The 23287-nt window shown below is 44.6% G+C and overlaps 1 long non-coding RNA gene across 1 annotated transcript in view; it reads right to left on the reverse strand.

The window, feature by feature from the left end:
* Nucleotides 1-2060: 2060 nt before the first annotated feature.
* Nucleotides 2061-23287, reverse strand: part of LOC142188923 (uncharacterized) — a 31355-nt gene continuing 10128 nt past the window's right edge. The window contains exons 2-4 of the long non-coding RNA XR_012713182.1: nucleotides 17470-17577; nucleotides 2265-2621; nucleotides 2061-2181 (exon numbers count right to left, since the gene is read on the reverse strand). This is a non-coding gene — a long non-coding RNA (uncharacterized LOC142188923). The remainder of the gene's footprint in view (nucleotides 2182-2264; nucleotides 2622-17469; nucleotides 17578-23287) is intronic.

A 23287-nucleotide genomic window follows, 5' to 3' on the forward strand; every position in this document is an offset into this window, starting at 1 on the left:
TCATGTGATGTCCGGGGGGCCGGGGGTCTGTATATAATATATATATATCTCCTCTTACCATGTGATGTCCGGGGGGGCCGGGGGTCTGTATATAAGATATATATCTCCTCTTACCATGTGATGTCCGGGGGGGGCCGGGGGTCTGTATATAATATATATATCTCCTCTTACCATGTGATGTCCGGGGGGGCCGGGGGTCTGTATATAAGATATATATATCTCCTCTTACCATGTGATGTCCGGGGGGGCCGGGGGTCTGTATATAATATATATATCTCCTCTTACCATGTGATGTCCGGGGGGGCCGGGGGTCTGTATATAATATATATATCTCCTCTTACCATGTGATGTCCGGGGGGGCCGGGGGTCTGTATATAATATATATATCTCCTCTTACCATGTGATGTCCGGGGGGGCCGGGGGTCTGTATATAATATATATATCTCCTCTTACCATGTGATGTCCGGGGGGGGCCGGGGGTCTGTATATAATATATATATCTCCTCTTACCATGTGATGTCCGGGGGGGGCCGGGGGTCTGTATATAATATATATATCTCCTCTTACCATGTGATGTCCGGGGGGGCCGGGGGTCTGTATATAATATATATATCTCCTCTTACCATGTGATGTCCGGGGGGGGGCGGGGGGGTCTGTATATAATATATATATCTCCTCTTACCATGTGATGTCCGGGGGGGCCGGGGGTCTGTATATAATATATATATCTCCTCTTACCATGTGATGTCCGGGGGGGGCCGGGGGTCTGTATATAATATATATATCTCCTCTTACCATGTGATGTCCGGGGGGGCCGGGGGTCTGTATATAATATATATATATCTCCTCTTACCATGTGATGTCCGGGGGGGGCCGGGGGTCTGTATATAATATATATATCTCCTCTTACCATGTGATGTCCGGGGGGGGCCGGGGGTCTGTATATAATATATATATCTCCTCTTACCATGTGATGTCCGGGGGGGGCCGGGGGTCTGTATATAATATATATATATCTCCTCTTACCATGTGATGTCCGGGGGGGGCCGGGGGTCTGTATATAATATATATATCTCCTCTTACCATGTGATGTCCGGGGGGGCCGGGGGTCTGTATATAATATATATATCTCCTCTTACCATGTGATGTCCGGGGGGGCGGGGTCTGTATATAATATATATATATCTCCTCTTACCATGTGATGTCCGGGGGGGGCCGGGGGTCTGTATATAATATATATATCTCCTCTTACCATGTGATGTCCGGGGGGGGCCGGGGGTCTGTATATAATATATATATCTCCTCTTACCATGTGATGTCCGGGGGGGGCCGGGGGTCTGTATATAATATATATATCTCCTCTTACCATGTGATGTCCGGGGGGGGCCGGGGGTCTGTATATAATATATATATCTCCTCTTACCATGTGATGTCCGGGGGGGGGCGGGGGGTCTGTATATAATATATATATCTCCTCTTACCATGTGATGTCCGGGGGGGGCCGGGGGTCTGTATATAATATATATATCTCCTCTTACCATGTGATGTCCGGGGGGGCCGGGGGTCTGTATATAATATATATATCTCCTCTTACCATGTGATGTCCGGGGGGGCCGGGGGTCTGTATATAATATATATATCTCCTCTTACCATGTGATGTCCGGGGGGGCCGGGGGTCTGTATATAATATATATATCTCCTCTTACCATGTGATGTCCGGGGGGGGCCGGGGGTCTGTATATAATATATATATCTCCTCTTACCATGTGATGTCCGGGGGGGCCGGGGGTCTGTATATAATATATATATCTCCTCTTACCATGTGATGTCCGGGGGGGCCGGGGGTCTGTATATAATATATATATCTCCTCTTACCATGTGATGTCCGGGGGGCCGGGGGTTCTGTATATAATATATATATATCTCCTCTTACCATGTGATGTCCGGGGGGGGGGGGGGCCGGGGGTCTGTATATAATATATATATATCTCCTCTTACCATGTGATGTCCGGGGGGGCCGGGGGTCTGTATATAATATATATATCTCCTCTTACCATGTGATGTCCGGGGGGGCCGGGGGTCCTCCATCATCTCCTCCTTGTACCGATCCTCGTGTCCTTCTAAATACTCCCACTCCTCCATGGAGAAATAGACAGCGACATCCTGACACCTTATAGGAACCTGACAACACAATGATACAGTCATCACCCCTCCCCCTCCAGTGCTGTTACTGGAGAATTTCCCAGCATTCCCAGCAGTGTCACCTCTCCAGTCAGCAGCTCCAGCATCTTGTTGGTGAGTTCTAGAATCTTCTGCTCATGTATCAGGGAGAGAGGGGGAGGGGCTGTGATGGGGCCCCGGCTCCTGCTCCCTCCTCCTCCTGGCTCTGTGATGGGGCCCCGGCTCCTGCTCCCTCCTCCTCCTGGCTCTGTGATGGGGCCCCGGCTCCTGCTCCCTCCTCCTCCTGGCTCTGTGATGGGGCCCCGGCTCCTGCTCCCTCCTCCTCCTGGCTCTGTGATGGGGCCCCGGCTCCTGCTCCCTCCTCCTCCTGGCTCTGTGATGGGGTCCCGGCTGCTGAGGGCCCCACAGTCCCCCGATGTCTTCTTCACCAGTGAGTATTCCTGTGTATGGAGAGACAATAGATGATAGAAATGTAGTACAGATACCTCTCCGCTCAGCAGATACATGATAGAAATGTAGTACAGATACCTCTCCGCTCAGCAGATAGATGATAGAAATGTAGTACAGATACCTCTCCGCTCAGCAGATACATGATAGAAATGTAGTACAGATACCTCTCCGCTCAGCAGATAGATGATAGAAATGTAGTACAGATACCTCTCCGCTCAGCAGATAGATGATAGAAATGTAGTATAGATACCTCTCCGCTCAGCAGATAGATGATAGAAATGTAGTACAGATACCTCTCCGCTCAGCAGATAGATGATAGAAATGTAGTACAGATACCTCTCCGCTCAGCAGATAGATGATAGAAATGTAGTACAGATACCTCTCCGCTCAGCAGATAGATGATAGAAATGTAGTACAGATACCTCTCCGCTCAGCAGATAGATGATAGAAATGTAGTACAGATACCTCTCCGCTCAGCAGGGAGATGATAGAAATGTAGTACAGATACCTCTCCGCTCAGCAGGAGATGATAGAAATGTAGTACAGATACCTCTCCGCTCAGCAGATAGATGATAGAAATGTAGTACAGATACCTCTCCGCTCAGCATATAGATGATAGAAATGTAGTACAGATACCTCTCCGCTCAGCAGGGAGATGATAGAAATGTAGTACAGATACCTCTCCGCTCAGCAGATAGATGATAGAAATGTAGTACAGATACCTCTCCGCTCAGCAGATAGATGATAGAAATGTAGTACAGATACCTCTCCGCTCAGCAGATAGATGATAGAAATGTAGTACAGATACCTCTCCGCTCAGCAGATAGATGATAGAAATGTAGTACAGATACCTCTCCGCTCAGCAGATAGATGATAGAAATGTAGTACAGTTACCTCTCCGCTCAGCAGGGAGATGATAGAAATGTAGTACAGATACCTCTCCGCTCAGCAGATAGATGATAGAAATGTAGTACAGATACCTCTCCGCTCAGCAGATACATGATAGAAATGTAGTACAGTTACCTCTCCGCTCAGCAGATACATGATAGAAATGTAGTACAGATACCTCTCCGCTCAGCAGATAGATGATAGAAATGTAGTACAGATACCTCTCCGCTCAGCAGGGAGATGATAGAAATGTAGTACAGATACCTCTCCGCTCAGCAGATAGATGATAGAAATGTAGTACAGATACCTCTCCGCTCAGCAGATAGATGATAGAAATGTAGTACAGATACCTCTCCGCTCAGCAGGGAGATGATAGAAATGTAGTACAGATACCTCTCCGCTCAGCAGATACATGATAGAAATGTAGTACAGATACCTCTCCGCTCAGCAGATACATGATAGAAATGTAGTACAGATACCTCTCCGCTCAGCAGATAGATGATAGAAATGTAGTACAGATACCTCTCCGCTCAGCAGATAGATGATAGAAATGTAGTACAGATACCTCTCCGCTCAGCAGATAGATGATAGAAATGTAGTACAGATACCTCTCCGCTCAGCAGGGAGATGATAGAAATGTAGTACAGATACCTCTCCGCTCAGCAGATACATGATAGAAATGTAGTACAGATACCTCTCCGCTCAGCAGATACATGATAGAAATGTAGTACAGATACCTCTCCGCTCAGCAGATAGATGATAGAAATGTAGTACAGATACCTCTCCGCTCAGCAGATAGATGATAGAAATGTAGTACAGATACCTCTCCGCTCAGCAGATAGATGATAGAAATGTAGTACAGTTACCTCTCCGCTCAGCAGATAGATGATAGAAATGTAGTACAGATACCTCTCCGCTCAGCAGATAGATGATAGAAATGTAGTACAGATACCTCTCCGCTCAGCAGATAGATGATAGAAATGTAGTACAGATACCTCTCCGCTCAGCAGATAGATGATAGAAATGTAGTACAGATACCTCTCCGCTCAGCAGATACATGATGGAAATGTAGTACAGATACCTCTCGCTCAGCAGGAGATGATAGAAATGTAGTACAGATACCTCTCCGCTCAGCAGATAGATGATAGAAATGTAGTACAGTTACCTCTCCGCTCAGCAGATAGATGATAGAAATGTAGTACAGATACCTCTCCGCTCAGCAGATACATGATGGAAATGTAGTACAGATACCTCTCCGCTCAGCAGATAGATGATAGAAATGTAGTACAGTTACCTCTCCGCTCAGCAGATAGATGATAGAAATGTAGTACAGATACCTCTCCGCTCAGCAGATACATGATAGAAATGTAGTACAGATACCTCTCCGCTCAGCAGATACATGATAGAAATGTAGTACAGATACCTCTCCGCTCAGCAGATAGATGATAGAAATGTAGTACAGATACCTCTCCGCTCAGCAGATAGATGATAGAAATGTAGTACAGATACCTCTCCGCTCAGCAGATAGATGATAGAAATGTAGTACAGATACCTCTCCGCTCAGCAGGGAGATGATAGAAATGTAGTACAGATACCTCTCCGCTCAGCAGATACATGATAGAAATGTAGTACAGATACCTCTCCGCTCAGCAGATACATGATAGAAATGTAGTACAGATACCTCTCCGCTCAGCAGATAGATGATAGAAATGTAGTACAGATACCTCTCCGCTCAGCAGATAGATGATAGAAATGTAGTACAGATACCTCTCCGCTCAGCAGATAGATGATAGAAATGTAGTACAGTTACCTCTCCGCTCAGCAGATAGATGATAGAAATGTAGTACAGATACCTCTCCGCTCAGCAGATAGATGATAGAAATGTAGTACAGATACCTCTCCGCTCAGCAGATACATGATGGAAATGTAGTACAGATACCTCTCCGCTCAGCAGGGAGATGATAGAAATGTAGTACAGATACCTCTCCGCTCAGCAGATAGATGATAGAAATGTAGTACAGTTACCTCTCCGCTCAGCAGATAGATGATAGAAATGTAGTACAGATACCTCTCCGCTCAGCAGATACATGATGGAAATGTAGTACAGATACCTCTCCGCTCAGCAGATAGATGATAGAAATGTAGTACAGTTACCTCTCCGCTCAGCAGATAGATGATAGAAATGTAGTACAGATACCTCTCCGCTCAGCAGATACATGATAGAAATGTAGTACAGATACCTCTCCGCTCAGCAGATACATGATAGAAATGTAGTACAGTTACCTCTCCGCTCAGCAGATACATGATGGAAATGTAGTACAGATACCTCTCCGCTCAGCAGATAGATGATAGAAATGTAGTACAGATACCTCTCCGCTCAGCAGGGAGATGATAGAAATGTAGTACAGATACCTCTCCGCTCAGCAGATAGATGATAGAAATGTAGTACAGATACCTCTCCGCTCAGCAGATAGATGATAGAAATGTAGTACAGATACCTCTCCGCTCAGCAGGGAGATGATAGAAATGTAGTACAGATACCTCTCCGCTCAGCAGATAGATGATAGAAATGTAGTACAGATACCTCTCCGCTCAGCAGATAGATGATAGAAATGTAGTACAGATACCTCTCCGCTCAGCAGATACATGATGGAAATGTAGTACAGATACCTCTCCGCTCAGCAGGGAGATGATAGAAATGTAGTACAGATACCTCTCCGCTCAGCAGATAGATGATAGAAATGTAGTACAGTTACCTCTCCGCTCAGCAGATAGATGATAGAAATGTAGTACAGATACCTCTCCGCTCAGCAGATACATGATGGAAATGTAGTACAGATACCTCTCCGCTCAGCAGATAGATGATAGAAATGTAGTACAGTTACCTCTCCGCTCAGCAGATAGATGATAGAAATGTAGTACAGATACCTCTCCGCTCAGCAGATAGATGATAGAAATGTAGTACAGATACCTCTCCGCTCAGCAGATAGATGATAGAAATGTAGTACAGATACCTCTCCGCTCAGCAGATAGATGATAGAAATGTAGTACAGATAACTCTCCGCTCAGCAGATAGATGATAGAAATGTAGTACAGATACCTCTCCGCTCAGCAGGAGATGATAGAAATGTAGTACAGATACCTCTCCGCTCAGCAGATAGATGATAGAAATGTAGTACAGATACCTCTCCGCTCAGCAGATAGATGATAGAAATGTAGTACAGATACCTCTCCGCTCAGCAGATACATGATAGAAATGTAGTACAGATACCTCTCCGCTCAGCAGATAGATGATAGAAATGTAGTACAGTTACCTCTCCGCTCAGCAGATAGATGATAGAAATGTAGTACAGATACCTCTCCGCTCAGCAGATAGATGATAGAAATGTAGTACAGTTACCTCTCCGCTCAGCAGATAGATGATAGAAATGTAGTACAGATACCTCTCCGCTCAGCAGATAGATGATAGAAATGTAGTACAGATACCTCTCCGCTCAGCAGATAGATGATAGAAATGTAGTACAGATACCTCTCCGCTCAGCAGATAGATGATAGAAATGTAGTACAGATACCTCTCCGCTCAGCAGATAGATGATAGAAATGTAGTACAGATACCTCTCCGCTCAGCAGGGAGATGATAGAAATGTAGTACAGATACCTCTCCGCTCAGCAGATAGATGATAGAAATGTAGTACAGATACCTCTCCGCTCAGCAGATAGATGATAGAAATGTAGTACAGATACCTCTCCGCTCAGCAGATACATGATAGAAATGTAGTACAGATACCTCTCCGCTCAGCAGATAGATGATAGAAATGTAGTACAGATACCTCTCCGCTCAGCAGATAGATGATAGAAATGTAGTACAGATACCTCTCCGCTCAGCAGATAGATGATAGAAATGTAGTACAGATACCTCTCCGCTCAGCAGATAGATGATAGAAATGTAGTACAGATACCTCTCCGCTCAGCAGATAGATGATAGAAATGTAGTACAGATACCTCTCCGCTCAGCAGATAGATGATAGAAATGTAGTACAGATACCTCTCCGCTCAGCAGATAGATGATAGAAATGTAGTACAGATACCTCTCCGCTCAGCAGATAGATGATAGAAATGTAGTACAGATACCTCTCCGCTCAGCAGATAGATGATAGAAATGTAGTACAGATACCTCTCCGCTCAGCAGATACATGATAGAAATGTAGTACAGATACCTCTCCGCTCAGCAGATACATGATAGAAATGTAGTACAGATACCTCTCCGCTCAGCAGATACATGATAGAAATGTAGTACAGATACCTCTCCGCTCAGCAGATAGATGATAGAAATGTAGTACAGATACCTCTCCGCTCAGCAGATAGATGATAGAAATGTAGTACAGATACCTCTCCGCTCAGCAGGGAGATGATAGAAATGTAGTACAGATACCTCTCCGCTCAGCAGATAGATGATAGAAATGTAGTACAGATACCTCTCCGCTCAGCAGATACATGATAGAAATGTAGTACAGATACCTCTCCGCTCAGCAGATACATGATAGAAATGTAGTACAGATACCTCTCCGCTCAGCAGATAGATGATAGAAATGTAGTACAGATACCTCTCCGCTCAGCAGAGAGATGATAGAAATGTAGTACAGATACCTCTCCGCTCAGCAGATAGATGATAGAAATGTAGTACAGATACCTGTCCGCTCAGCAGATACATGATAGAAATGTAGTACAGATACCTCTCCGCTCAGCAGATAGATGATAGAAATGTAGTACAGATACCTCTCCGCTCAGCAGATAGATGATAGAAATGTAGTACAGATACCTCTCCGCTCAGCAGATAGATGATAGAAATGTAGTACAGATACCTCTCCGCTCAGCAGATAGATGATAGAAATGTAGTACAGATACCTCTCCGCTCAGCAGATACATGATAGAAATGTAGTACAGATACCTCTCCGCTCAGCAGATAGATGATAGAAATGTAGTACAGATACCTCTCCGCTCAGCAGATAGATGATAGAAATGTAGTACAGATACCTCTCCGCTCAGCAGAGAGATGATAGAAATGTAGTACAGATACCTCTCCGCTCAGCAGATAGATGATAGAAATGTAGTACAGATACCTCTCCGCTCAGCAGATATATGATAGAAATGTAGTAGAGTTACCTCTCCGCTCAGCAGATAGATGATAGAAATGTAGTACAGATACCTCTCCGCTCAGCAGATAGATGATAGAAATGTAGTACAGTTACCTCTCCGCTCAGCAGATAGATGATAGAAATGTAGTACAGATACCTCTCCGCTCAGCAGATAGATGATAGAAATGTAGTACAGATACCTCTCCGCTCAGCAGGGAGATGATAGAAATGTAGTACAGATACCTCTCCGCTCAGCAGATAGATGATAGAAATGTAGTACAGTTACCTCTCCGCTCAGCAGATAGATGATAGAAATGTAGTACAGATACCTCTCCGCTCAGCAGGGAGATGATAGAAATGTAGTACAGATACCTCTCCGCTCAGCAGATAGATGATAGAAATGTAGTACAGATACCTCTCCGCTCAGCAGGGAGATGATAGAAATGTAGTACAGATACCTCTCCGCTCAGCAGGGAGATGATAGAAATGTAGTACAGATACCTCTCCGCTCAGCAGATACATGATAGAAATGTAGTACAGATACCTCTCCGCTCAGCAGATAGATGATAGAAATGTAGTACAGATACCTCTCCGCTCAGCAGGGAGATGATAGAAATGTAGTACAGATACCTCTCCGCTCAGCAGATAGATGATAGAAATGTAGTACAGATACCTCTCCGCTCAGCAGATAGATGATAGAAATGTAGTACAGTTACCTCTCCGCTCAGCAGATAGATGATAGAAATGTAGTACAGATACCTCTCCGCTCAGCAGGGAGATGATAGAAATGTAGTACAGATACCTCTCCGCTCAGCAGATAGATGATAGAAATGTAGTACAGATACCTCTCCGCTCAGCAGATAGATGATAGAAATGTAGTACAGATACCTCTCCGCTCAGCAGATACATGATAGAAATGTAGTACAGTTACCTCTCCGCTCAGCAGATAGATGATAGAAATGTAGTACAGATACCTCTCCGCTCAGCAGATAGATGATAGAAATGTAGTACAGATACCTCTCCGCTCAGCAGATAGATGATAGAAATGTAGTACAGATACCTCTCCGCTCAGCAGATACATGATAGAAATGTAGTACAGTTACCTCTCCGCTCAGCAGATAGATGATAGAAATGTAGTACAGTTACCTCTCCGCTCAGCAGATAGATGATAGAAATGTAGTACAGATACCTCTCCGCTCAGCAGATAGATGATAGAAATGTAGTACAGATACCTCTCCGCTCAGCAGATAGATGATAGAAATGTAGTACAGATACCTCTCCGCTCAGCAGATAGATGATAGAAATGTAGTACAGATACCTCTCCGCTCAGCAGATAGATGATAGAAATGTAGTACAGATACCTCTCCGCTCAGCAGATAGATGATAGAAATGTAGTACAGATACCTCTCCGCTCAGCAGATACATGATAGAAATGTAGTACAGATACCTCTCCGCTCAGCAGATAGATGATAGAAATGTAGTACAGATACCTCTCCGCTCAGCAGATACATGATAGAAATGTAGTAGAGTTACCTCTCCGCTCAGCAGATAGATGATAGAAATGTAGTACAGATACCTCTCCGCTCAGCAGATAGATGATAGAAATGTACTACAGTTACCTCTCCGCTCAGCAGATACATGATAGAAATGTAGTACAGATACCTCTCCGCTCAGCAGATAGATGATAGAAATGTAGTACAGATACCTCTCCGCTCAGCAGATAGATGATAGAAATGTAGTACAGTTACCTCTCCGCTCAGCAGATACATGATAGAAATGTACTACAGTTACCTCTCCGCTCAGCAGATACATGATAGAAATGTAGTACAGATACCTCTCCGCTCAGCAGGGAGATGATAGAAATGTAGTACAGTTACCTCTCCGCTCAGCAGATAGATGATAGAAATGTAGTACAGATACCTCTCCGCTCAGCAGATACATGATAGAAATGTAGTACAGATACCTCTCCGCTCAGCAGATAGATGATAGAAATGTAGTACAGATACCTCTCCGCTCAGCAGGGAGATGATAGAAATGTAGTACAGATACCTCTCCGCTCAGCAGATAGATGATAGAAATGTAGTACAGATACCTCTCCGCTCAGCAGGGAGATGATAGAAATGTAGTACAGATACCTCTCCGCTCAGCAGATAGATGATAGAAATGTAGTACAGATACCTCTCCGCTCAGCAGATAGATGATAGAAATGTAGTACAGATACCTCTCCGCTCAGCAGATACATGATAGAAATGTAGTACAGATACCTCTCCGCTCAGCAGATAGATGATAGAAATGTAGTACAGATACCTCTCCGCTCAGCAGATAGATGATAGAAATGTAGTACAGATACCTCTCCGCTCAGCAGATAGATGATAGAAATGTAGTACAGTTACCTGTCCGCTCAGCAGATAGATGATAGAAATGTAGTACAGATACCTCTCCGCTCAGCAGATAGATGATAGAAATGTAGTACAGATACCTCTCCGCTCAGCAGATAGATGATAGAAATGTAGTACAGATACCTCTCCGCTCAGCAGATACATGATAGAAATGTAGTACAGATACCTCTCCGCTCAGCAGGGAGATGATAGAAATGTAGTACAGATACCTCTCCGCTCAGCAGATAGATGATAGAAATGTAGTACAGATACCTCTCCGCTCAGCAGATAGATGATAGAAATGTAGTACAGATACCTCTCCGCTCAGCAGATAGATGATAGAAATGTAGTACAGATACCTCTCCGCTCAGCAGATAGATGATAGAAATGTAGTACAGATACCTCTCCGCTCAGCAGATACAGGATGGAAATGTAGTACAGTTACCTCTCCGCTCAGCAGATACATGATAGAAATGTAGTACAGATACCTCTCCGCTCAGCAGATACATGATAGAAATGTAGTACAGATACCTCTCCGCTCAGCAGATAGATGATAGAAATGTAGTACAGATACCTCTCCGCTCAGCAGATAGATGATAGAAATGTAGTACAGATACCTCTCCGCTCAGCAGATAGATGATAGAAATGTAGTACAGATACCTCTCCGCTCAGCAGATAGATGATAGAAATGTAGTACAGATACCTCTCCGCTCAGCATATAGATGATAGAAATGTAGTACAGATACCTCTCCGCTCAGCAGATAGATGATAGAAATGTAGTACAGATACCTCTCCGCTCAGCAGATAGATGATAGAAATGTAGTACAGATACCTCTCCGCTCAGCAGAGAGATGATAGAAATGTAGTACAGATACCTCTCCGCTCAGCAGATAGATGATAGAAATGTAGTACAGATACCTCTCCGCTCAGCAGGGAGATGATAGAAATGTAGTACAGATACCTCTCCGCTCAGCAGATAGATGATAGAAATGTAGTACAGATACCTCTCCGCTCAGCAGATAGATGATAGAAATGTAGTACAGATACCTCTACGCTCAGCAGATACATGATAGAAATGTAGTACAGATACCTCTCCGCTCAGCAGATACATGATAGAAATGTAGTACAGATACCTCTCCGCTCAGCAGATAGATGATAGAAATGTAGTACAGATACCTCTCCGCTCAGCAGAGAGATGATAGAAATGTAGTACAGATACCTCTCCGCTCAGCAGATAGATGATAGAAATGTAGTACAGATACCTCTCCGCTCAGCAGATACATGATAGAAATGTAGTACAGATACCTCTCCGCTCAGCAGATAGATGATAGAAATGTAGTACAGATACCTCTCCGCTCAGCAGGGAGATGATAGAAATGTAGTACAGATACCTCTCCGCTCAGCAGATAGATGATAGAAATGTAGTACAGATACCTCTCCGCTCAGCAGATAGATGATAGAAATGTAGTACAGATACCTCTCCGCTCAGCAGGGAGATGATAGAAATGTAGTATAGATACCTCTCCGCTCAGCAGATAGATGATAGAAATGTAGTACAGATACCTCTCCGCTCAGCAGATAGATGATAGAAATGTAGTACAGATACCTCTCCGCTCAGCAGAGAGATGATAGAAATGTAGTACAGATACCTCTCCGCTCAGCAGATACATGATAGAAATGTAGTACAGATACCTCTCCGCTCAGCAGATAGATGATAGAAATGTAGTACAGATACCTCTCCGCTCAGCAGATACATGATAGAAATGTAGTACAGTTACCTCTCCGCTCAGCAGATAGATGATAGAAATTTAGTACAGATACCTCTCCGCTCAGCAGATAGATGATAGAAATGTAGTACAGTTACCTCTCCGCTCAGCAGATAGATGATAGAAATGTAGTACAGATACCTCTCCGCTCAGCAGATAGATGATAGAAATGTAGTACAGATACCTCTCCGCTCAGCAGATACATGATAGAAATGTAGTACAGATACCTCTCCGCTCAGCAGATACATGATAGAAATGTAGTACAGATACCTCTCCGCTCAGCAGGGAGATGATAGAAATGTAGTACAGATACCTCTCCGCTCAGCAGATAGATGATAGAAATGTAGTACAGATACCTCTCCGCTCAGCAGATACATGATAGAAATGTAGTACAGATACCTCTCCGCTCAGCAGATAGATGATAGAAATGTAGTACAGATACCTCTCCGCTCAGCAGAGAGATGATAGAAATGTAGTACAGTTACCTCTCCGCTCAGCAGATAGATGATAGAAATGTAGTACAGTTACCTCTCCGCTCAGCAGATAGATGATAGAAATGTAGTACAGTTACCTCTCCGCTCAGCAGATAGATGATAGAAATGTAGTACAGATACCTCTCCGCTCAGCAGATAGATGATAGAAATGTAGTACAGATACCTCTCCGCTCAGCAGATAGATGATAGAAATGTAGTACAGATACCTCTCCGCTCAGCAGATACATGATAGAAATGTAGTACAGATACCTCTCCGCTCAGCAGATAGATGATAGAAATGTAGTACAGATACCTCTCCGCTCAGCAGATAGATGATAGAAATGTAGTACAGATACCTCTCCGCTCAGCAGATACATGATAGAAATGTAGTACAGATACCTCTCCGCTCAGCAGATAGATGATAGAAATGTAGTACAGATACCTCTCCGCTCAGCATATAGATGATAGAAATGTAGTACAGATACCTCTCCGCTCAGCAGATACATGATAGAAATGTAGTACAGTTACCTCTCCGCTCAGCAGATAGATGATAGAAATGTAGTACAGATACCTCTCCGCTCAGCAGATAGATGATAGAAATGTAGTACAGATACCTCTCCGCTCAGCAGATAGATGATAGAAATGTAGTACAGTTACCTCTCCGCTCAGCAGATAGATGATAGAAATGTAGTACAGATACCTCTCCGCTCAGCAGATAGATGATAGAAATGTAGTACAGATACCTCTCCGCTCAGCAGATACATGATAGAAATGTAGTACAGATACCTCTCCGCTCAGCAGATAGATGATAGAAATGTAGTACAGATACCTCTCCGCTCAGCAGATACATGATAGAAATGTAGTACAGTTACCTCTCCGCTCAGCAGATAGATGATAGAAATTTAGTACAGATACCTCTCCGCTCAGCAGATACATGATAGAAATGTAGTACAGTTACCTCTCCGCTCAGCAGATACATGATAGAAATGTAGTACAGATACCTCTCCGCTCAGCAGATACATGATAGAAATGTAGTACAGTTACCTCTCCGCTCAGCAGATAGATGATAGAAATGTAGTACAGATACCTCTCCGCTCAGCAGATAGATGATAGAAATGTAGTACAGATACCTCTCCGCTCAGCAGATACATGATAGAAATGTAGTACAGTTACCTCTCCGCTCAGCAGATAGATGATAGAAATTTAGTACAGATACCTCTCCGCTCAGCAGATACATGATAGAAATGTAGTACAGATACCTCTCCGCTCAGCAGATAGATGATAGAAATGTAGTACAGATACCTCTCCGCTCAGCATATAGATGATAGAAATGTAGTACAGATACCTCTCCGCTCAGCAGATACATGATAGAAATGTAGTACAGTTACCTCTCCGCTCAGCAGATAGATGATAGAAATGTAGTACAGATACCTCTCCGCTCAGCAGATAGATGATAGAAATGTAGTACAGATACCTCTCCGCTCAGCAGATAGATGATAGAAATGTAGTACAGTTACCTCTCCGCTCAGCAGATAGATGATAGAAATGTAGTACAGATACCTCTCCGCTCAGCAGATAGATGATAGAAATGTAGTACAGATACCTCTCCGCTCAGCAGATACATGATAGAAATGTAGTACAGATACCTCTCCGCTCAGCAGATAGATGATAGAAATGTAGTACAGATACCTCTCCGCTCAGCAGATACATGATAGAAATGTAGTACAGTTACCTCTCCGCTCAGCAGATAGATGATAGAAATTTAGTACAGATACCTCTCCGCTCAGCAGATAGATGATAGAAATGTAGTACAGTTACCTCTCCGCTCAGCAGATAGATGATAGAAATGTAGTACAGATACCTCTCCGCTCAGCAGGGAGATGATAGAAATGTAGTACAGATACCTCTCCGCTCAGCAGATAGATGATAGAAATGTAGTACAGATACCTCTCCGCTCAGCAGATACATGATAGAAATGTAGTACAGATACCTCTCCGCTCAGCAGATAGATGATAGAAATGTAGTACAGATACCTCTCCGCTCAGCAGATACATGATAGAAATGTAGTACAGATACCTCTCCGCTCAGCAGATAGATGATAGAAATGTAGTACAGATACCTCTCCGCTCAGCAGATAGATGATAGAAATGTAGTACAGATACCTCTCCGCTCAGCAGGGAGATGATAGAAATGTAGTACAGATACCTCTCCGCTCAGCAGATAGATGATAGAAATGTAGTACAGATACCTCTCCGCTCAGCAGATACATGATAGAAATGTAGTACAGATACCTCTCCGCTCAGCAGATAGATGATAGAAATGTAGTACAGATACCTCTCCGCTCAGCAGATAGATGATAGAAATGTAGTACAGATACCTCTCCGCTCAGCAGATACATGATAGAAATGTAGTACAGATACCTCTCCGCTCAGCAGATACAGTCCTATGAAAAAGTTTGGGCACCCCTATTAATCTTAATCATTTTTAGTTCTAAATATTTTGGTGTTTGCAGCAGCCATTTCAGTTTGATATATCTAATAACTGATGGACACAGTAATATTTCAGGATTGAAATGAGGTTTATTGTACTAACAGAAAATGTGCAATATGCAATAAACCAAAATTTGACCAGTGCAAAAGTATGGGCACCTCAACAGAAAAGTGACATTAATATTTAGTACATCCTCCTTTTGCAAAGATAACAGCCTCTAGTCGCTTCCTGTAGCTTTTAATCAGTTCCTGGATCCTGGATGAAGGGATTTTGGACCATTCCTCTTTACAAAACAATTCAAGTTCAGTTAGGTTTGATGGTCGCCGAGCATGGACAGCCCGCTTCAAATCATCCCACAGATGTTCAATGATATTCAGGTCTGGGGACTGGGATGGCCATTCCAGAACATTGTAATTGTTCCTCTGCATGAATGCCTGAGGATTTGGAGCGGTGTTTTGGATTATTGTCTTGCTGACATATCCATCTCCGGCGTAACTTCAACTTCGTCACTGATTCTTGAACATTATTCTCAAGAATCTGCTGATACTGAATGGAATCCATGCAACCCTCAACTTTAACAAGATTCCCGGTGCCGGCATTGGCCACACAGCCCCAAAGCATGATGGAACCTCCACCAAATATTACAGTGGGTAACAAGTGTTTTTCTTGGAATGCTGTTTTTTTTGGACGCCATGCATAACGCCTTTTTGTATGACCAAACAACTCAATCTTTGTTTCATCAGTCCACAGGACCTTCTTCCAAAATGAAGCTGGCTTGTCCAAATGTGCTTTTGCATACCTCAGGCAACTCTATTTGTGGCGTACGTGCAGAAACGGCTTCTTTCTCATCACTCTCCCATACAGCTTCTCCTTGTGCAAAGTATGCTGTATTGTTGACCGATGCACAGTGACACCATCTGCAGCAAGATGATGCTGCAGCTCTTTGGAGGTGGTCTGTGGATTGTCCTTCACTGTTCTCACCATTCTCCTTCTCTGCCTTTCTGATATTTTTCTTGGCCTGCCACTTCTGGGCTTAACAAGAACTGTCCCTGTGGTCTTCCATTTCCTTACTATGTTCCTCACAGTGGAAACTGACAGGTTAAATCTCTGAGACAACTTTTTGTATCCTTCCCCTGAACAACTATGTTGAACAATCTTTGTTTTCAGATCATTTGAGAGTTGTTTTGAGTAGCCCATGATGCCACTCTTCAGAGGAGATTCAAATAGGAGAACAACTTGCAATTGGCCACCTTAAATACCTTTTCTCATGATTGGATACATCTGGCTATGAAGTTCAAAGCTCACTGAGGTTACAAAACCAATTTTGTGCTTCAGTAAGTCAGTAAAAAGTAGTTAGGAGTATTCAAATCAATAAAATGATAAGGGTGCCCATACTTTTGCACCGGTCAAATTTTGGTTTAATGCATGTTGCACATTTTCTGTTAGTACAATAAACCTCATTTCACTCCTGAAATATTACTGTGTCCATCAGTTATTAGATATATCAAACTGAAATGGCTGCTGCAAACACCAAAATATTTAGAACTAAAAATGATTAAGATTAATAGGGGGGCCCAAACTTTTTCATAGGACTGTAGATGATAGAAATGTAGTACAGATACCTCTCCGCTCAGCAGATAGATGATAGAAATGTAGTACAGATACCTCTCCGCTCAGCAGATACATGATAGAAATGTAGTACAGATACCTCTCCGCTCAGCAGATAGATGATCTCCAAGGTGAAGTCTAATATTCTTCTGGTGATCTCAGTCCTGTCCTTGTCCATCCTTACTGGGTCATTCAGGAGAAGGAACGTCTGGAGGAGAAGAGAAGGAAACTGGATGAGCTGGAGGATCTAGTAGTGCAGAGAGGAAGGTCCCTGATTCATACAGGTACGATATTATTCCCCTATATACAGTATCACCCCTATATACAGTATCACCCCTATATACAGTATCACCCCTATATACAGTATCACCCCTATATACAGTATCACCCCTATATACAGTATCACCCCTATATACAGTATCACCCCTATATACAGTATCACCCCTATATACAGTATCACCCCTATATACAGTATCACCCCTATATACAGTATCACCCCTATATACAGTATCACCCCTATATACAGTATCTCTGTATCTGAGTACACCTGTAAGTGACAATGGACAGATTGTGCCCAATTAGTCAGGTTTCCTCCCCCATGTCATGTGACTGGTTATTATATTATATAGATGCATTACATTTGAGGTTACTGCTCTCACACTGAGGATAAAGATGGTCGAGGCGATAACACAATTGTCTGGAACACTCTGAGCAACAGCCAAGACCGATCTCCAATAAGAAACACAGAATGTCCACAAGATATGAGACCCGTCTGAGAGCGCCAAGCCATCCATCTGAGCGGTCTGGGCAAATACTTTCATCAGAGTCAGATGGTGGACACAGACAATAAGGTGTTAACTCCTGGATTATGTATTGTGACAACTGGGGGTAATAAGCGGTGTTCCTGGATTTACAGAGGTGTTGGCGGTGCTGGGGGTCAAATAAACAGCAGATCAGGTGGCACAATCCAAAATCAGTGGCTTTATTCAGCTATAGCAGGAAGAAAAACAACAAACAGCCGAGCCCACACAGGGCAACACCGCGCTCCTCCAACCCTGACTGCGCCGCTGAGCTCAAGATACTTTCCGGAGGTTTCAGCTCCCACTGAGCTTAACCAAGTCCTTTCTGGAATCCAGTCCTCTCGGGAGAGACCGCCTGCAGCGCCCCCTGCTGTCTGACCTCCCTCTGGAGCTCAGCCCCTTTCTCAGGTATGGGTGTAGTCAGGGTCCTTTTTAACCCTGTTTTGGGTCGCTCTATAGCGCCCTCTAGGTTTACACCCTCACAGTATGCACGTATATATCCTCTGTAAACGCCCATTCTGTACTCTGACCAATGAGAAGTCATATTTCTATGTGATGTAGTTTGTGGTGCCTAAATTAGCATACCGCCATTATTCCTCTATATAAGCTAACGACTTGTAATACAGATATTCAGCATCGGAGCGGGCGCGTCTCTGGGTCCTCCGAGCTCGTTATTTATCTCTCTTTAAATTAGAAGCGGGTGTTCCCCCAACAAGCTCAAGCTGTAGACACTGTATATATATATATATATATATATATATATATATATATATATATATATATACATACACACATATATACACACACACTATATACTGTATTTTTCGGACTATAAGACACACTTTTTTTTCCCCCAAATTTGGGGGGAAAAGAAGGGTGCATCTTATAGGCCGAATGTGGCGCCTGGCATCCGCTGTAATAGAGAGGTGGATGCCGGCAAGTGATAGACGCCATTACAGGTGCCGGGGCCTGAGACATCGCTGCGCTCCTCTCCCCTGCATGAAGCCAGCGGCGGCAGGGGCGATGCTATTCTGCTCCTCCGTCCCCCCGCCGCTGGCTTCATGCAGGGCAGAGGAGCACAGCGATGTCTCAGGCCCCGGCGTCTATCCCTTGCCGGCATCCGCCTCTCTAGTACAGCGAATGCCGGGTCTGCAGTCTGTATCAGCGGCCCCTTCTCCCCCGGGGCCGGTCCCCACCGGCCCCGTACCTGTAAAGTTGCAGGCCGGCTCCTGCGCGGCGATATCGCAGGAGCCGACCTGTTCGGGTGACAGCCGGTGCCTAATGAGGCTCCCAGGCCTGTCACTGCTATATATTAGTATCGCGGCTGGGTCTATGACCAGCCGTAATACTAATAGACAGAATGTCCCATAGACGGCAATACAGTTGTATTGCCGTCTATGGGACTTGCAATCAAGTGACCGCAGGCTCAAGCCCCCGGGGGGGAATAAAATAGTAAAAAAAAAAAAAAGCTTTAAAAATATATAATAAAAATATGAAATAAATAAAAGTTCTAAATCACCTCCTGTCCCTAGAATATATATATAAAAGTAGAAAATCATATATCATAAACCACCGGGTTTTTTTTCAATACAAGGTGATCTAAGCAATAAATATTCCCCAAAATGGTATAACTAAAAAGTACTTCTGGCCCCGCAAAAAAAAAAACACTCTATGCGTCCCCGTACAGCTGCAGGGTCACCTGTCATTGTGCAAAACTACAACTCCCATATATTAAATATTTTACCAGTTTTTGCTTCAAAATTTTTTTTCCCTATTTTCCTCCTCTAAAACCTAGGTGCGTCTTATAGTCCAGTGTGTCTTATAGTCCGAAAAATACGGTATACGTATCGCAAACATCAACTACAACAAGAGCTCAGACTCCCAAAAACACGAACACAGAAGACAGGCAGGATTGTGCTGTTATTCACTAATATCATATAAAGCTATACTGCACCTACCAAACTGTGACTGTGATACCAGAATCTAACTTTATTCAGATTGCACAGCATACCGGATATAAAAACACAACTTAATGCTTCATATACAATCACTTTCATGCAACATTGCGGCAAACAGAGATTACACGCAAAAACTGCACAAAAATTCAAATTGTCACTAACGTGCGAGATCAAGAAACCGCTGTCTACAAACACCTTGTACTGTCCAACAAACTGCAAGACGTGAGGAAATCATACCACATGTATAATACATACCACACAAACACACACATATATATACACAGTACATACCACACACACACACACATATATATACACAGTACATACCACACTATATATACACATGCCACACACACAGAAATAATTGCAGCAGCACCAGCAAATCTGGGGATTATCCCACAAATTGCACGGCAGAGACCCCTCTCCAGGCAAAAGGGTTTGCAATAGAAAAAAACAATCCGGTCTGTCAGCAACTTGTATGGGTGGGAAATGTCCTTTTATTGGAAAAAGCAGTATTGGGATAAATTTAACAGTCCGTGGAGTCTCATCTTCCTCTTGTTTGGTGACCGCTATATGGGGGGGTGGGGGTGGGGCAGGGCGGGTGGTTTGGGGTATAATAGTCCATGGAGTCTCATCTTCCTCTTGTTTGGTGACAGCTGGACACATATTGGGCAGCGATCTCCACAGTGGCCTCTTCTTCTCCCAGTAGGATGTAGAGTTTCCTCTTCTCCCAGTCTGGGATGTGGGCAGAGAGTCTTTGGTAGTAGACGGCCCTCACAGCTGAGTATTTGGTGCAGTGTAGCAGGAAGTGGGTCTCGTCTTCTAGGACCCCCTGGTCACAGTGCTGGCACAGTCTCTTCTCCCGTGGCTTGTACGTCTGCCTGTATCGCCCCGTCTCTATCTCTAGGTTGTGGGCGCTCAGTCTGTATCGGCTCAGGGTCTGTCTGTGCTTGGGGTGGCGTATTCTCTCCAGGTAGGTGGCCATGGTGTAGTCCCTTTGTAGGGATTGGTACACATTGGTGAGTTTCTTGGAGTTATTTATTGCGCTTCTCCATTCCTCGATGTACCACTCTCTGTCTCTCTCAATGACTCCTTTTATTTGAGCCTTGTTCAGGGCATGTTGGGGGTTTTGGCTTGGCAGATGGCTGATGCTTGGTTAGGGGTATCAGTTTTTTTCGGGGATCTGTGGCTTAGCCAGGCTTGGTGGTGGTAGGAGCCAGGACTGCTGCCCTGTATGTGAGTCCAGAATGATAGCGCTCTCTTCTGCATGGTGAGCCATAGGGGGAGTCTGCCTAGCTCTGCCCGGCATCCCATGTTGGAGGTGTTGTGGTGGACATAGAGCAGGTACTTGCAGAACTCCAGGTGGAAGTTCTCTGTTAGGCTGGAATCCCACTTTGACTGGTCTGGGTAGGTGGCTGGGCCCCAAACCTCGCTGCCATAGAGAAGGATCGGGGAGATGACAGCGTCAAATATCTTCAGCCAGACCCTCACCGGTGGTTTGAGGTGGTACAGTTGTCTTCTGATGGCGTAGAAGGTTCTGCAGGCTTTTGCTTTCAGGGTTTCTATTGCTGCTTTGAAGCTTCCTGATTGGCTGAGCTCCAGCCCCAGGTAGGTGTAGCTGTTGGTTTTCTCCAGTGTGGAGCCGTTCAGTGTGAATTGTGGGGTGGTGGAGGCTTTATTGTGGCCCTTCTTCTGAAATACCATGACTTTGGTCTTCTTCTGGTTGATGGGTAGGGCCCATGTGGTGCTGAATTTTTCCAGCACTGACAGGCTTTCTTGGAGGTCTTTCTCGGTGGGGGACAGAAGTAGGAGGTCGTCGGCGTATAGCAGGAACTTCACCTTACGGTCGTTCAGGGCGAGGCCTGGGGTTGGTGAGGCCTCCAGGGCTGTAGCCAGTTCATTGATATAGATGTTGAAGAGCGTTGGGCTCAGACTACAGCCTTGTCTGACCCCTCGGGCCTGTTGGAAGTATGCTGTCCTTTTCCCATTCACCTTCACACTGCACTGGTTTCCAGTGTAGGAGCTCTTGATGACGTCATACGTTCTTCCTCCTATTCCACTCTCTAGGAGTTTTAGGAGTAGGCCTGGGTGCCAAACTGAGTCGAACGCCTTCTTAAAGTCTACGAAGCAGGCGAATATCTTGCCTCTTCTGGTGTTGTGGACGTGCGTCTTGATGAGGCTGTGCAGGGTGTAGATATGGTCTGTGGTGCGGTGGTTTGGCATGAACCCTGCTATTGCTGGAGGGCTGTATTTGATCATCTCTGGTAGGATGCCGTCAGGGCCACTGGCCTTTTTGCCTTTCAGCAGGACAATTCTTTCCTGTATATCTTTTATGGTGATTGGTGAGTCCAAAGGGTTCTGGAAGTCTTTGATGACTTTCTCCATGTCCCTCAGTTTGGTGATTATCTGTTGCTGTTCTGGAGTTAGTTCTTCTTCTGGGATGTTTTTGTAGAGACCTCTGAAGTAGTTGAGCCAGATATTGCCATTTTGGATGTGGAGAGAGTTTTTCTTGGGCTTTGTGCCCATGTGGTGCCAGGTCTCCCAGAATGAGCTGTCCTGGAGGGAGTCCTCTAGTTGCTCTATTTTGTGGGAGAGGTCCCTCTGTTTCTTCTCTCTGAGGGTGCCCTTGTATTGCTTGCATAGATTGTTGTAGGCTTCACTCGTCTCTCTGTTGTTGGGGTCCCTGTGTTTCTGGTTGGAGGCTGCCCTTAGAGAACGGCGTAGAGCCTTGCAGTTGCTGTCAAACCATTTGTGAGACTGTTTGTTAGTCGGTCTCGGGCTTTGTCTGTTTCAGGCCTGCTAGTTCTGCCGTGGTCTGTAGGATGTTACTGAAGTCCTTCACTGCTCGGGTGACCCCTTGTTGGTCTGGCTGGTAGGAATTCATATAGAAGTTTGTGAGCAGTTCCTTGATTTCGGGTCGGTTAGCCGCATTGGTGTATTCGGTGGCCCGGTGACTGGCCCATATAAAGAATGGTGGCAGGTTGTAGAGACCAATCTGGTGGGGCTGCTGTGTGAGGGGCTTGTCAGTGGATCTCATGTACAGCAGGATCTGGTTGTGGTCTGACAGGTGTGTCTCAGGGGTGACTATGAGAGCATCTATGTCTGACCGGTCTGCTGGGTCTGTGATGACATAGTCCACCACGCTGTTGCCCACGTGGGA

This window comes from Leptodactylus fuscus, unplaced genomic scaffold (genome assembly GCF_031893055.1).
Source record: "Leptodactylus fuscus isolate aLepFus1 unplaced genomic scaffold, aLepFus1.hap2 HAP2_SCAFFOLD_861, whole genome shotgun sequence".
NCBI lineage: Eukaryota > Metazoa > Chordata > Amphibia > Anura > Leptodactylidae > Leptodactylus > Leptodactylus fuscus.